This window comes from Lissotriton vulgaris, chromosome 11, assembly GCF_964263255.1.
Source record: "Lissotriton vulgaris chromosome 11, aLisVul1.2, whole genome shotgun sequence".
Lineage (NCBI taxonomy): Eukaryota > Metazoa > Chordata > Amphibia > Caudata > Salamandridae > Lissotriton > Lissotriton vulgaris.
The window spans coordinates 826316430-826333831 of record NC_141699.1 but is presented as its reverse complement, the minus strand read 5'-3'; the positions used below and the strand labels follow the sequence as shown (position 1 = coordinate 826333831).

At 46.1% G+C, this 17402-nt stretch overlaps 1 protein-coding gene across 2 annotated transcripts in view; it reads right to left on the bottom strand.

The window, feature by feature from the left end:
- RYK (receptor like tyrosine kinase) overlaps window positions 1-17402 on the bottom strand; it is a 906407-nt gene that overhangs the window by 472266 nt on the left and 416739 nt on the right. The window lies entirely within an intron of this gene.

The window sequence follows — 17402 nt, the reverse complement described above, 5'->3', positions numbered from 1 at the left end:
AAAGAAGAACTGACGTCAGCGCGCATGGGCAGCGTCCAAGTACTCCGACGACGTCATTCCGGCGCTAACGACGCCGACGACGGACACGGAGCCGCAGACGACGCCTACCGACGCGCAGGGGTATTGCTACGCAAACATTTCCGGATCCAGTCTGACGCCTGGGGATATTCTAAGGTAAGGAATCTATCACTAACGTGTCTATCAGATAACAGTGCAACTACCTTTTTTTCCCAGACTTTACTCCTGAAGTCCAAAAACAGAGGCGTCCCTTCCTGGAGGCAAAAAAAGGCCCTCAAGGAGCGAGAGTTCAAATATGCAATGTTGTTCCCTGCTAAGCTACGTGTGGAGGCAGATGGAAAGAACTGTTTTTTACAGACCCCGCTGGGGTATTGGATTAGCTTGACGAATGGCAGAAAGTGGGAGAACACGGATGATTGCAGTGACAACAATGCTGAGAGGACCCGACAACGGCCGCTTTGTGGTCCTGTCTATCGAAGGGATGATCTAAATTTCATAGTGACACTCACAAAGACCTCAGATATCTACACTCAAATTTCAACAGACAATCACCTGTCGGGGGTTTCACCGTCATTCGGTGGGCGGGGTGGGTGGTGAGGTTGATCTAGCCAGGTTACATATCAATGTCTTAAATGGTCTCGCGGTTGGTGGGGCCGGAACTGCACTATTTTGAGGACATGAGAAAACATCATCAAGGAACTGTAATGAGTATGCTTTATTATATACATTGATTCCTGTTGATACAATTCAAGCTCCTACGGAAAGGGATGGGAGGGGTGGGTTGGGCACACGTTCCCCAGTTCAGTGTTGGAAGGGCGACAGGCACTCTGCATTGTTGGGGAGGCGGGTCATCTGACTCCGTTATGCAGGGAGGGGGTAGAGGGAGTTTTGGGAGGGAGGGTATTTCTGTATGTAGTTTTAGTTTTGCACAGCAATGACATGCCAATATAATGTCACAGATTACACTTGACTCTTATGCAGAGTTGTTCGTTGACTTAGTGACGACGTCTGAGCAACTCTTTTTTCAGGAGTCTTTATGCAAAGGGGCGGCTTTATCTGAAGGCTCACTATACGAGCATGTATATGTCGTACCAACACTATTATTCTAGTGGGTCGAATCCTCACTCCCGATACACACAGGATACATCTACACCTTCATAAATGGGACCAAATGCAGATCTTAGGTTCCTGACATGGACCGTCAATGGGTTGGGGGACAAACTCAAACGGGGGATAGTCCTCTAATACCTCAAGAGACAGACAATGGATATTGCCCTTTTACAGGAAACGCATCTGGTTGGTAACTCCTGTAAGGCATTGAATAGATAGGGTAATCAATTGATTGCACGCGCTGCGTTCACTATGGGTTCCCATGGGACAGGGGTGCTTTTACGGAAAATCTGCCCATACATGGTTAAGAAAACCTGGTCTGATTACCAGGGTAGTTTTGCCGCTGTATCCGGTTCCTGGGAAGGGAAAACGCTTCTCATATTCCGCATATTTGGCGACCATTCAGGTATACAATAAACTGGTCTAACTCTTAAATATACACACTGTGGGGTTCACCACAGCGCATTCCAAGGGAACATGAAATCCCTATAGCACAGTTGGGGTTCCGTTACTTACGTATTTATATCACGACTAACCTACCCCGATTTTAGGATGCAAATTTACAGGGGTCCTTGTCACGCTTCCGTACAGATGTTAAACACTGGCGTTCTCTCCCCTGACTCTTAGGACGTGCAGCCCTTTAAAAAAATACTGGCTCTATTGCACTTTCTTTATGTGTTGCAGAACACCCCCTATAAAACTCCAGACTCCTACTTCACTAGCATCTACAGTACCGTACGCACCTTGCTGTGGGACAGCTGCGCACCACGAATTGCGATGAAAAAGCTAACGCTGGGATGGTATGACGGGGGTATAGCGCTACCCGATCTTAGGTTATATTAACAAGCTGCCAGACTCGCCTTTCCTCTTGCTACCCGAGCATTTGCCTTCTGTTTCATTGTAGCGGGTAGATGGAGCTCATAGTAGCAGCTTTCGGGGCGATCCAGATCGTGGGGCATTTTTCCGACAAGCAAGTAGCAGTTCCTGTTGTCTTGTCACTATATCGCACTTAGGGTTACAAACAATAGCATCCTTAGCCAGCAGCGTCTGTAGGGCAATTAATATACCTCATAGCATGTTCCTACCAATACAGGGGGGTGTCGGGATCTCAGCAGGTCATGGTGCTGCAAACTATCACCTCAGCCGAATGCCATCTTACTTTCCTTGCCATCCCGTCATGTCATTCAGGGCCCTTTGCCTTGAAGTCTGACAGTGATCACAGTGTTGCTGCCGTCATCTACAAAATAAATAATTTTTCGTCCGGGTTCCAGGCTGACTGTGATGAAGCCGCTATGTCAGAGGGACTTGTAAATGTGGCTCTACATTTTGTGCAGTAGGAACACAAACATGAACCCAGTTCTGCAGTGCCAGTGAAAATAATTGTGGCCCAAAAACACAGAAGGCCGAATCCGGGTGAATGCTGTTAAGTGTACAAGCTCACCCACCCACACATTAGGACTTAATGCGAGGGTCAGATTCAGTGTTATTACATTATTGCCATGAGAAAGGGCTTTTTATTGTCTCAGACTACCTGTCATAATGACGTAACAAAGGAGAAGGCAAGCTAATAAACACTATATTATAATCTGCACATATACTATATGTCGATTCAGGTTATTTAAAAAAAATGAAATTTTTCTAATACGTGTGCATGTATATTTTGTGAAATGCAGTTTATTCAGATGGTGATTTTCTGAAATCAATCCAGCGCTCTCCTAATCCTTCGTTATTTCGCACGTGCTGAAGCTATAGTTTAAAGATACTTCCGCTCAACCTAGAAGGACGAAACTTAAGACACATACACTAGAGGTATGTACCAGTGTGGTAACACCGGCGTTGCTGAGTTACCTCACCCACAGGAAGCGGGTGCACAGGTGCGAAGTAGTGTCGGGTTTTGTCACGCAGGTTGCTGGTGCTTGGAGCTGAAGATGCTGCAGGCATCGAGACGAGAAGTGTCCGGTGTGATCCAAGGGTGGATCGAAGTTAAAGATGATCTGAAAGCAGAGGGGACAGAGTCTGGATCACTCAGCAGTGACCAGGGTGGAACCAGGAAGGAACCAGGCAATGTCGGGCGCTTTCAGTTCGCTGACGGGTCGCTTCTCTCCGCTGCCACGTGGACTCTGGGGCACCAAGGATGTCCAGGAGTGGATCACGAGCTGTCCCACGCAGGCTCTCGCTGTTGCGGTGTCGGCTTCCGGATTGGAGCAAACAACCCTTGGCACGGGCAACCCACGCAGGATTCGAAGATAGCGTTGCACTCAGACCAGGAGGGTCAGAGCGGGTGCTCCTTTTCAGGGGAGCGAGGGCAAGTCTGGAGCAACCAGAATCACAAGTTAGTTTTCAAGGTTCGTCGACACAGGGGCCACAAGCCAACGGGCAAGTGACCGGGCCAACGCGTTGAGCCAAAAGATGCAGAAGGGCCCCACGCAGCACTCGGTGAGTGTGGAGGGGTGAGCTTCGGTGCAAGAGAGGCTCAGGGCTGGGGCTTCTCATACCCCAATGCACAGCTTCGAGGGTCACTCGGGGGCTGCACGGTCAGCGTCTCGTGGGCTTTCCAAGATGGCGGGCCCCACGCTTCAGGTCGCCTCCACGGGTCTCAGCTCTGCAGGGACTGTGAATCGGGCTGTTAGAAGGCAGGCACGCTTGGTCTTGTCGAACTCTGTCGCTCGAGTTCCGGCGGGAACTGCAACAAAGCAAATGTCGAGGTGCTGGATGGTGCCTGTTTGCACAGGGTGGTCACTCCTTGACCACAAGAGAGATTCGTCAGTCTTCTACGTCGAGCAGGATGTCGAAGGGTCCAGAGTTTTGTTTCATAAGTTTCAGTCAGGATAATCTGAGTGCTTTGGCACTGCTCCCATTCCTATACCAATGTAGGGGGCTGGATTACCTGCTAGGTCCCTCCTATGGGTGGGACCCAGGAAGGGGGTGGATACACCCCTTTCCCTTTGTCCAGTGTCGTGCTGTGACTGGGGCTGGTGTGCCCCAGAACCGGTTTGACCGGATTATGCAAGGGGAAGCCTTGTGCGCCCCAGGCACTGTCTGGTTTCTTTCAAACCTCCCTGCTACAATCCACTACCTCCTATCTGGGGTGGTGTGACACCTCCCCGCGACAGGAAAGCCTTTGTCCAGGCCTCCTCGGCTGAGTTTCGGTCAGCAGCAGGAGGTCAGACTCGTGTCTGTGGCAGAAGCGTCCATTTTGTGATGCTGAGGCTCTTTTAAAATCAACCGCGTTTCAGTAAAGTAACATGTCTTCTCCCTCTAGAGGGGTGGAATGCTATCCCCGTCGACAGGACTGTCGAGGGGATAGTATTCCAAATCGTATGACACCTTACATGACATGTTTTGATAAAGCCAAACCAAAGTTAACATATACCCGCGATGGATTATAATGCACTTAATAGTATATGGTATGGCATCATCCCTAAGCTTAGGGAGTTGTTCCCGACAGCTGCAGACAGGCTCAGCTCATGCTAGAGCACCATCTCACGTTAAACCACGCACTCTGCCTCCAGGATTGATAAGGACTTCCATAGGAGTGACTCACAGGTTTATATGTGTCCAGATATAGGTTTAGATATAGGTATACTATATCTGAGCAAGAGGTGATTACACCAACTTGCCCCAGCTGAGTGATCAGCCAGTTGTGTCAATTTAAGAATCAGCCCGGGGTGGCAAAAGCTATGCTGCAGCCCCTGGTAGGCCTTGGTGGTACCTATGCCCTGAGCATCTATAGTGCATGGTACAGGGGCTGACAAGGAGTCCAGTTCCAATTGGGTTATGTACCTACAGTACATGTATGTGAATTTAGAGAGAACAGCAGGCTGGGGGTCTGATTAGCAGGCCCAAAGCCTCATTAAGTCGAAAACCAGTGAAGCAAAAAGCAAAAATTGGGGTGACCATAGGATAGCAGACCCTACTCTCCTACAGTCTGTAATTCCTGATGACTATTTGGTAACAAACCATTACTAAAGTTAAACTTGGACACCCTACCTACATGTGTTGATTCAGGTGTGGCCTTGTCTTGTGACTGGTGCTGGGGTAGGCTGAGGAGAGATCCCATTTGGCAGTGAAGCAGCGAGGCAAGCCTTGAGCTATGTTGTGTCTCCTCTGATGCACCGAGGGTGCTTTTAAAGCCTTCTAACGGCCGATCGGGTTAGTGGGCTGTCTCGGTTTGTTGTTTAATTTCCGCCCTGTTAATTTTGTCCGCTTGGAGACGTACTACACTGCAAATCTGGAGCACACTGGAAAGAACTTGTTCTGTTAGACCTAGTGGTAGGCGGCTGTTCTACAGGAGGAAGCACAATGGTTTCTGTAGAGGTGGTGCTAGTGAGAGAACCAGCAACATGGCCACCATGTGACCCATGAAATAACATAGGGGTGACCTTAATGGGACTGCGTGGCTGAAATGTCTAGGATAGCAAATGACCTAGTCCTAATTGGGTTAGGGAATGGAGGGAATACAGCCACTCACCGTTAGGACAGAATTGCATCAAAAACTATATTTAGAACAAGAAATTGCACAGATATATTGAGCAAATGGCATCACTTTTTCGGACTATAGAATATTAAAGCAGCGAGACAAACCAGGGGTGTTCTCCCAAGAACTGTTGTAACATTGCTCAGTAGGTTAATGCACTGGCTGCGGAAGTCTCTGCTTACTTGTCATAGCTTCAAGCTCTTCTCAGTCTATCATGGTTCCCTAGTAGATACAAGGATACAAAGGAAGACCAGTGCTGCTCCTTTTGATGGTAATAATATCACTCCTTGCGTCACAGGCCTTTCCTTTGTACCACACACTGTAAAGCATGCACCATGCATCCTAGCAGACTATTGGCTATTTAGCTACCAGGCAAGTCTGAGTCCTCCCCTCACACTTGCCCAGGCCCCTTAAGGCTTTTCTGGGTGCACCCCAAATCATTCTCCTCCATCTTGTGAGTTGCAGCCTTCCTGTGCCCTAGATTGCAGTGAGCAGAGTCCAGGAAGTGGTAAGGAGAGTGCTGTCTCTTCCCCAAAACAAAATTTGTTAAAAAAAGGATTTCTCCTTTCTGTGGTTACTGTCTTTGCCTGTGGTTGTTACAATTTAAAATTGTAGTTTAAGCCTGCCTGTGATTGCATATTTTATCACCTGTTTTGCGTTTTAAACTTGTGGTTTTCGCTGCCCATGATTGCTTCTATTTAATGTGTTGAATTGTGTGATTTGCAGTCCAAACTCTGTAGTATATCCCTCTCATTCCTCCTGGTAACAATTTCGTTTTCCCTCCAAATTTCTGGTGTGATTGGTTGCTGGACTAGTTGTGGGACTAATAGTAGGGTTAGGCTTTCTATCGAAGTAGGGACTAGGGCTTCCTGTGCCATTGGTTGCTTGGACTTGGGTTGGGACTACTGGTAGGGCTAGGGCCTCTATTGGACGTAGAGATCAGGATTTATGAATTGATTGGGTGCTTAGACTAGGGCTAAGATTGGCCGTAAGATCCTGGTCTCGTATTGGTTCTAGATTTTAGGGCTAGTGTTGTGATTGGATAGTGTTAGGGCTAGGGTTCCCATTGGCTGAAGGGGTCACCTGATTACTAGGGCTATAAAAGGCGAGGGTTAGGGCGTCGAGGTTAAGGGTGGAGAGGACAAGGGCAGATGCCTGTTTGAGACTGACCAGGGCCAGGGCTAGAAATGCTGCCCATTGTCCCATTTAGCAATACCCAGACCACACCCCCCACATCCACAAACTTAAGGTTCTTATGGAGCTATATATTTATCACTTTCTTCTAATTTAGCATTTCCAATGCACTACCCTATTTCTCAGCCTATACGTCTATCAATATATCCTCTACATCCACTCTCATTTATCCCATACCACTATTATGATCCCCAAAATAACCCTTTGACTCTCTCCTACTCTATCCCTCCTTGTATCATCTGACACCTTTCTACTATACCTATCCCCCAAAACAAACCTTTCTAAACTCTTTACTCTGCCTCCTCCCTTCCAAAACTCCTTTTTACTCATCAAAAAGCTTCCTCCTACCGCTAAGACCTAAAAAGAAAACAAAAAATAATCCATCACTCTTATCCCTCCACTATCCTTTTCAATCAAAATTACTTCTCGAATTCCATATTCAACTATACTAATTCACCACTAATCCTTTATGGGTTCTGGAGTGGCGTGCTTCAACACCCCATCAGGGGTAACAAGTGCTATATGAATGCAAACCTTTCTTCCCCTTTTATCCCTCCGCTATCCTTCTCACTCCAAGTAACAGACTAATATCAATCACTGAGATTACTTTCTTATTTCACCATACTAATTCACCACTAATCCTTTATGGGCTTCCGGAGTAGCGTGCTTCAACACCCCATCAGGGGTAACAAGCGCTATATAAATACAAACCTTTTTTCCTCCTCTATCTTTCTGCTATCATTCCAAATCCGAATAACTGACTAACCTATCCACCACTTAAAATGTACTTGCATGTTTCACTATACTAATTCAACACTAATCCTCTATGGGTCCCGGAGTAGCGTGCTAATCGCCGAAAAAGCGCTTTGACGCCTCGTCAGGGGTAGTAAGCGCTGTATAAATGCAATTACAATACAATAAAATTACAATTAGTTGTGAGTAATCGCTGGGCACATGGGGACCACGGCGGCCCTAGTTTTCGTACAGACTGGTGGCTCATGGGACGAGGAGGGAACAATAGAGCACTGTACACAAACCCCTGAAAACTAAACCTTACCGGACCGACAGCACACACAATTGAAACTTGGCACAAGGTTAACAAACAAATATCCCGGGCCGCACTTTGCGCTCGCTGGACCAAGAATTAGCGGTAGCCCCTCGGTTCAAACTCAGCCGGGTGGGGGGTCGCTCCTTTAAGGTGCGGGCAGCCGCACTCTGGAACGCTCTCCCTTTGAAACTTCGGACCCTTGGTGACCTGCTTTCCTTCCGCAAGGCCGCTAAAACCCATTTATTTTCTGAGCTCTGTTAAATCCTTCACTCCCCCATTTTAGTAATATTTTCTGTTCCCCTGTTGTGTTGTGTTCGCCACCTTGTCGGTGCGCCGGGACGCTTCTTCGCTGGAGCAGCCGTGCGCAATACAAATAGCACTAACATAACATAACATAACATAACATAACAAATGGGTTGGCATAATAGAATCACACTCGCGACTCCACTATGGGAACCCGAACAATTGGGTCATTTGAGTACTTGCCCTGGGTTTGACAAGTGGGACCTGAACGGCTTCTCAGTGGTGGGGGATATATGCAATTCAAGGGGATTGGCCACCTTTGCGGACCTCCAGAAGGAATACAAGCTTACAAAGGTCGAAACATTTAGATACCTCCGGATTAGCCATGCGCTTAAAACAGAATTACCAAGTGGCGGTCCACTTCCTGAGGCCTCCCCGTTAGAAGACAGGTTGATTCTGGATCCCATGAGTAAACAAGCATTTGCAATGCAATCGGTCTCGCCTTTGGGACCTTATACGTTTTTATCTATGCAGCATTTTATACTAAGTGCGAAGAAATGTAAGAAAGACATTTCTTTTTGAGCCCATGATGAAACTGTTAACAGGCCAAGCTACAAGGCCCACAATGCAGCGAGCACATGGTTGAGGAAAACTAAAAAAAGAAGATAGTATCCGCTCTCCTCCAACCAAAGAATGTGGGTGTGAAATGCTAAATAAATGTTAGTTCCTTACTTTTTTTCTTATAGGCAATGAAGGGTTAAACAGCCCAGGGCGGGAGTGGGCAGAGAGGCCTTTCAGACTTAATCGGCTACATTAACACTTCTTAGAAAACCTGCTGTGGGCTTTTTTTCTAGAATAATGCGAGCAGCAAGAGTTAGAAGTTTCCAGACTTGACACTCAGAAATAAAGATTTCGTTGAGTGCCAGGCCGCACTGTTAACCTGCGAGAGAGTCAGGGAAGTCAGAAAGGGATTTATAAGTATGTAAACTCATGGTGCACTAATTTGTTTATTGCTAAAGATTTTTGCACAACAGCAGGAATCTAAGCTGCAGTTCAGGTCCTTAGTCTCAGAGTCATTTAAACTTGGCATTTGAAGTTGGCACTGTTTTAAAAACAAAAAAGTGTGATGCTGCAATGCCACTGCCACAAAACCATAAGCGCTCTAAATTGGCCTATTATTCGCTAAACATTGATCTCTTCTCTCCAGATTTCTAACTTTTCACTCTACTTCCTCTGCCTATCTCTTGTTTACCAGCCTTTCAATATGCAACCTACACCACGGTCAGGTTTCACAGCATCCCGATGTTGAAGCTTCTCTTGCACTTTTCTCTCATTTCATGCTTTAAATGGTCCGGTACTGTCCGGTACGGAGTACCAGCACTTTTTTAGGTCTCGCCTAGCGATGCAGCACATCCGCTGATCGCCTTGGCAAGACCTATTCTTGTGGGTTTTGCATCCGAAGGGGGACAGGAGATGTGCACTTGCCCGGACAGCCGATGTGCGCCCAGATAGCAGATTTGCACGCTCACGGCGCGTGCTGATGTGCACTTGCCTGAACAGCCGATGTGCACACTCACAGCATGTATACTGGAGATTGTCCACATTTATACGGCGATTTGTTCTCCAGCTATCTTGGACAGTGCGTAGCTTTTCACCAGCAAGCATATGTTTTAGATTTTAGCTGGAAACATGAACGGGTAAATCAAGTGCTCCCGCTCTCAGCATACTATAAAAGCTGCTTTTCACAACACACCTCGGCCGTTCCTGGTGGAGAGTCCGTGCTGGGAGGGGCGCGTGTGGCTCTGTATCACTTAAGGCTTCCTCGGCTGGACCGCCCGTTAAACACTTTCCACTTCTTCATACACCTGCGGAGAGATGTTCAGTTGGAAGGCTGCCACTGCGGAGAAGTACGGCCATGCAAGCCCCCTGTTAAGTGAAACTTACCATCTAGTACGCCAACAATGTTTGCTTGTGTTTTTTTTTTAAACCGGCAGGCATGCCTTATGTTATACAGCAAAAGGAGCGGCATGATGCGAGGGACCATAGGGTAGCTGAAACATTTTATTTGTTTTTACCAAACAAGCACATGCTTTATCCGTAACACTGTGCCTGCTTTTTTAAAAAAAACATTTTATTTTACCCAGAACGCATTAAACGCTTTATTTATAACACGGGTGCACACCAGAAGCGTGGGTAATCAAACCTTTTGAAGCCATGTCGTCTTTCTTTTGCAAGGCGTGGCATGTCCCTTGAAGCTGTTTTTGCTTCCCCACTCCTGCTTCGCATTATGATCCCCCCACCCTCTGAGCATAAACTGAGCCTTTCTATTCCCTGGTCTGCCCGAACCCCTCCCTCACTCCTGCCCCCCTACCCCCCCAAACCTGCACAGGTCCTGTGGGCGCCTACAATCGTGTTTACTTCAGGGAGCTAGAGTTAATTGCAATTGTAATGATACTGCTCTGCTAGATTTTAAACAGGTTAACCTAGCATTTGAGTCGGGGACTTACTTAAGTACAGCAGTTAACAAGAACCATTCTAAACCACATCTAGAGAAACCGATAGAAATCGTACAAGTTTGTAGTTCATGCACTTTGGACTTTGTCATTTGCAATCGAATTGTATCTTATTTTGGTTTGTGCGATTGTGGATTAATGTATCCACTGCATGGACTCGTGTTTGTCCCCATGCCCACAGGTTTGAATCCTGGAAGATCCACTCACCTTTCATCTCTTCTAGGTCGATAACATGACCCCGTTGAGTTGGGTAGAAATACCATTTGATATTTATTTGGAGGGTTTTATATAGCGATGGCTATTTAGCGCAAAATGTTGGTTAAATATGAGCTTTACAAATACCTGTTCTCTTATTTTATATTTTGTCAGGTTATGTGATGATTAGTGCACATGGATTTTTGTAAACAGCCTTATAGTATATCTACTTTCAGCAACGTGGCATCAGCATATTTGTGTGACGTCTATATACATACATTCATGTGCTAATCAAACAAATAAAAGCCGTTGATCACTAATTTATTGAGACCATTTCCTTTAGCTTATATATCTGTTTCTGTGATGCCGCTGTTTATTTACATTAGTCCGTATACATGTAAACTTTTTTCGCAGTCAGAACATTTTGCATTGTTTTTTAAAATCTAGGAGCTCTATCTGTATAATCGGCAACAAAATCGAGAGTTGGCGTATCTGGATAACATTGCAATGAGTCTGATGTAGTGTGACAATATTAAGAGTGTAAAATACAATACACCTTTTCGCAGTAGGGACTGAAACCTTCCGAATATAAGACATGTTAAATGCAGGTTACAACTGTACGGAGTGAAGGAGAGAGCAGGTACAGAGGAGAGCTGCAGGGGGTGGCTAAATATTTAGATACTAGCAACTCGGGCGCAGGACTCAAGCAGGGGAGGGTGCTGGGGTAGCCGCATGGGAAACTCGGAAATCCTCTCTCTGAAGTCCGAGAAAAACTAGGAACATAAGTTCTGCCACTACATTTCGAAGTTGAGTTGATTAGACAGCCACTGAGAAAATAATCAAATGGCGGTATATTGAAGTAGGGCACTTTTCCTCTTTTACTTATGCAACGCAACATATTACTTAAAAATATATAAATATTGGATGCACAGTAGTTTACAACTGAGGCTAGAAAACAATGCTAATGTTAGTGTGGCCACTTTCTAACCTGATTTTGTTGTAAAACGCGCAGAACTCACTGAAGCTTCATGCTGCCGGGGGGGGGGGGGGGGGGAGGGGTGTTGAAACAAAGCCTGACTAGCAGCAAGGGACGGCGAAAAGCTATACCATAAAAAAGTGCTTAGCGCCTAATTAAGAGACACTGTCTCCCGCCACCAGTAAAAGATGCAATCCCGGTGGGACGGGCCAAAGGCGGACAGGGTGGTAACGAGGAGGGACCAAAAAGCCTCCTGGACAATCATAACACCCGGTTTGCATATTTGGTGATGCAATATGACGCGCACCAATACAAAACACGGGCGAAGCACAAAGCGAGCTTCTGGAATCATATTGATTCAAAGAAGCCCTCGCATTGCAACGCCAGGCGAGTCCAAAAAAGACACAAAAAATTGATCAACAACAGCCTGGACCCTTTGGCATGTCTACGACAACAATGGGAGATGGACCTGGGTGGGCTCGAAACGGACTATTGGCGTGATGACTTGGCATCTCCTAGAGAGGTGGGCATCCCCATGCAGCTGGTCCAACTCAAGAACCTGCATCAAACTTAGTTTACTGCAGACGTTTTGATTAAAATGGGCAAATGGGTGGATTCTTCTTGTCTCAGACATTATTACCGGGAGGGGACCTTTTTCCTTATCATTTGGGAATGCCCAGTTATCCGGTCCTACTGGGACACTCAGTAAACAACTGGAGAGGGCTGGGGGATGAAATTGACTGCCACTCCAAAACTATGTCTGCTAAATATATGGGATGCCACGGACCTTACTCAGACCGAGAAAACATGGGTTTAATTGGGATGGTATACAACATATAAGGGAACTCTAGGGGTTGATATTTACCGGGGTCCAGTGCATAAGCCCCTAAACTAGTCAGAACAAAAAGGATACACTGTTCCCCCTAGGCTGGAGAGACGAAAGAACCAAGTAAAAAGAGGGGGGAACCCCCTTCGGAACTAAAACCCTCACACACCCAGCAACTAGATGTCATGCTTCATCATCTGGGTTCTGCTCCTCGTCAGACTGGCGCTGCAATGACTGACGGGCACCCGCGAAGGGGCTCTTTGACTGAGATCTTTTGTTCCTGCCAGTTGGTGCATGTGGGTATGAGTGTTTTAGGTGAAGTGTAGGCGTGAGGAAATAGTGCAGTAGTGTAGATTAAAAAAGGTTAGGAAGTCCACAGGGATTTTTATTAGTGTGGCTAGCTACCTTATTAAAACCAAAACAGGGAGGCACACACACAGGTGCTAAGATCGGGTGAGGTGTGCTCTACCTAGTGGGCAACATGTTTCATGCTAAAACTAGCAATTCATCAGGACCTATATAGAGACTGTCCTACACATATCGGGAAAGGGCAAATATTACCTTCCACAGGTAACTGGTGGCAGGCCAATTGGTCGTACCACAATTAAGTGGAACCTAGAAAAGGGTGACAAAAAAATAGAAGTGTTTCAAAACTATTCTGCTTGTACCCAAAACCTACATTACAATATGCTTGTTTCTAACTCCAAACGTGTATGTTGCAATCCTATGGAAAGGTGACCTTGATTCCTGTTTAGCCTTTTGCGACTGGATCAATTCCCAGAACCCCTATCTCAGGTTCACCAATACCATTTCTGATTCCAACATCCCATTCCTTGATTTGAGGATCTGGCTTTCTGAGAATGGCCTCAGTACTGATTTACACCGAAAGGAGACTGATAGGAACAGCCTCCTTCTCTACGGGAGCCATCATCCTAAATCCTTGAGGGCTAATCTTCCCTTCGGACAGTTCCTCCGGATACGGAGAAACTGTTCTAGTTTATCTGACTTCAAGAAAGAGTCTCACCAATTACAACACAAACTACATGACAGAGGTTACCCTTCGAGACTAGTTTATAACTCCTACAAGAGGGCGATGAATAACCCTAGAGAGTCACACTCTAAACAAGAGTTAAGGAGTCCTCAGATGTAATTACCTGTGTAACATATGTTCACCAGGAACTCTAATTTCACCAAGAAAATCATTAATAAACATTGGGGCATCATTAATTCAGGTGAACTATGTAGCCCCCTCACGAGGTTTGCATTCAAGCGCACAGCCAATTTAAAGGACGCACTAATACACACAAGACCCAAAACAAAGGAAATTGTTGGCCAGAAAACCCTATGGGGATTACCACCAGTCACCGGTCACTATCCCTGTGGCAACTGCGCTGTCTAATCAGACGAGTCCTTGTAAGTGAATCAGACTCTCAGACACCTTTAACTGGCACATCAAACATCACACTAACTGTAACACAGCAAGGTGTATATCTACTAACCGGCCCTTGCGGGCAGAGATACGTAGGAATGACCATGAGGCAGGTAAAACTGAGGATTACAGAACACAAAAGCAATATTAGATGCCAAAAGACCAACACGAGACTATATGACCATTGCAAACAAATGGGCCATTCAGCAGAGAGTATCAAGTAGGTTAAACTCAAGTCACACCAACAGATTTCCCACCAGCAGCTTTTCAGGGTGGAGCAGAGGTGGGTTCACCGCCTCTCCACAGACACCAATGGCTTTAATGATTCCATCCCGTGGTGCTCCCTTTCAAGGGCGTAACTTCTCAGAAAAAAAAACCTTTTTCACACTTGAGCCATGTATAAGAGGCACATTATGATGCTATTCTTAGGTGCCGTAACATCACTACCGTCATGTGACCCCCACTCCTAAGGACGTCTAAGACTCAGAAGGCAATTCTTTACTACTGCCAGCAGACAGTCCCTAGCATTATGTAACCCTTAATAATGGCCGCCGTCCCGCAACCTCCAGTATAACACCCTAATGAAGCACTTGCTTGCCGAGCCTTTAGCACTGCCGCGCATGTGCGGGCTGTCTCGAGACACCCTGCACATGACCAAGGAAACTCGGAAATGGCAGAAAGATTTAAGGAAGCAGGAGACCGTTGTCTCGTTGCTCCGGTTTCCTCTCCACCCTGCAAGCGTGCGGTTAGGTCTATCCGAGAAGTCCATCCAGCGGACAGGTAAGCTCAAAGACCAGGCGGCTTGTGCACATTAGTTTGCGTGTTCTGAAGCACTCACCGTTGGGACACGACTTATGACTGCCTGAACATTATCTCAGCCTGGTTTACTCTCTCATACTCGGCGTAATCTCCGAGTGTGGCCGCTTCGCCCTCGAGACTCCACTACTGCGCTTTGGGTTGGCTTTTTGGTCCACATTTGGAACGCAACAACGCGGACCACTGACGGCCCTTCTGCCACCGTTTTGGATGAGGGGAGTCTCCGTTGGATTTGGCGGCAACATTATCGAGGCAATAACTAGGTTGGCATTGACCAACGCCGATGTGGTGAGGGTACTACGGCTAGCTATGAGTCGACACGTTATGGTTCTGTACAACATGACTGCAAAACCTATGTGATCTATCGCTCCCAAATGCTTTCATCACGTTACCCCTTCTTCCTCCATACTTTGAAGATACCAACTACAGTGGTGCCCACGCTCGGGAGAAGTCGGGTGACGCCATTCTGCTACATCATTAGGGTGAGATCAAATAACCCTTCTTTACCTATATCTACATCCAGTGATCCTAGACAAAGTCGGTTTTTAATACTTTTAATATTTTAATCAGTTAGGGTTGTTTTTTAATCTTTAGATTTCACGCGTGTTGCAGCATACCCGTTTGGAGTTACAACCAAGCATATTGTAATCTAGGTTTTGGGTACAAGCACAATAGTTTTGAAACACTTCTATTTTTTTGTCACCCTTTCCTAGTTTCCACTTAAACGTGGTAGGACCAATTGGCCTGCCACCAGTTACCTGTGGAAGGTAATACTTGCCCTTTCCCGATATGTGTAGGACAGTCTCTATATAGGTCCTGATGAATTGCTAGTTTTAGCATGAAACATGTTGACCACTAGGTAGAGCACACCTCACCGGATCTTCGCACCTGTGTGTGTGCCTCCCTGTTTTGTTTTTAATAAGGTAGCTAGCCACACTAATAAAAATCCCTGTGGACTTCCTAACCTTTTTTAATCTACACTACTGCACTATTTCCTCACGCCTACACTTCACCTAAAACCCCCATACCCACATGCACCAACTGGCAGGAACAAAAGATCTCCGACAAAGAGCCCCTTCGCGGGTGCCCGTCAGACATTGCAGCGCCAGTCTGAGGAGGAAAAGAACCCAGATGATGAAGCAGGACACCTAGCTTGCTGGGTGTGCGAGGGTTTTAGTTCCGAAAGGGGGCTTCCCCCCTCTTTTTACTTGGTTCTTTCGTCTCTCCAACCTAGGGGGAACAGTGTATCCTTTTAATTGGGATGGGCCATAGCAAAAAGGAATATTGCACAAAAATGGAGTGTGGGGGAGTTGCCTAGTATCAGAAATTGGGTAGTTGACCTGAACAGAGCCATGATAGCCGAAAAAGATGTCTTCAAACACAGGTAATGCCCCAGAAAGTGCGATCGCAAGTGGGCAGCGTGGAACAAATATAGGGGGGACATATTTTTGTCTCCAACAGTGGAGCTGGACGTAGTGAAGCGAGACTGTATGGCGAATTTGATATTGTAGGGACGTCACCGGTCTAGGGGGTCAATATGCTATCAATGTAATGTAAATCCATATATACTGAGTGTATACATAATGTATGTTGGGACTGAAATGCATTACTGTGCTGTTTGCTTTTTTATTTTTAAACTGTTTTTAATAATGAATATAACAGTTAGGCATTGCAAATGAGGAGAGGGAGGAATGACGTCAGTCTGAGAGGAATCTGTTGGCTAGTACAGGTTATACTTTTTTCCTGAAGATGGAAGTGAAAGGGTTGCACCTTGTCTTCAGAAGGGAGTTCCAGATTGTAGGGGCAATCCAGGAAAAGGATCCAGTGTAGGTGTTCTTTTTGTCAAATGTATGTGGTTTAAGTAGAAGGGAGTTTGTGGTTTCTGCCAGATAAGGTCAGTTTCTGGGACAGGTTCGAGGGGATGTTGTGGTGTAGCACTTTGTGGGTCATACAGGCAATTTTGAGATTGATCCTAGCCACAATGAGTAGCCATTTCAGTGAATGGAAGTCGGTGTGATATGATCTATTTTTTTGAGCCAGGGATGAGCTTTGCTGCCACATTGAAGGAAGCATTCAGCAATGCAGTTTACGTTAGACCCACAGGGTAGCACTACCATAGCCTAGTTTAGATTTCACATGTGCTTGAAACACTGTTTTGAGATCTGCAGTGAGAAGGAACGGTTTTGGTTTCCTTAATGCATGAAATTGATGGTTGGCTCCTATGGTGGCGACACTGATGTGCTTTTGAACGGGGAGGGCATTGTCCAAAAATATTCCTAGGGATTTATCTGAATCAATGATGGGCGGGGTACAGTTTAAAGCAGTATTTATTTATAAAGTTTTGTATAGCGCGAATAAGACCCCGAAGGGTATCAGAGCGATTCACAAAGGAAGGGAAGAACAAAGTAAAGGGTATTTCAATATAATATATTGCTGATGATGAAAGCACTACCACACTTCAAATCCCTGCACTCAGGACAATTGTATTTCAGTTTTCCAGACTGTTGGCATGAATAGGGATGAAGAGCATTGTATTTCACCCGGTTTACAGAGCCTT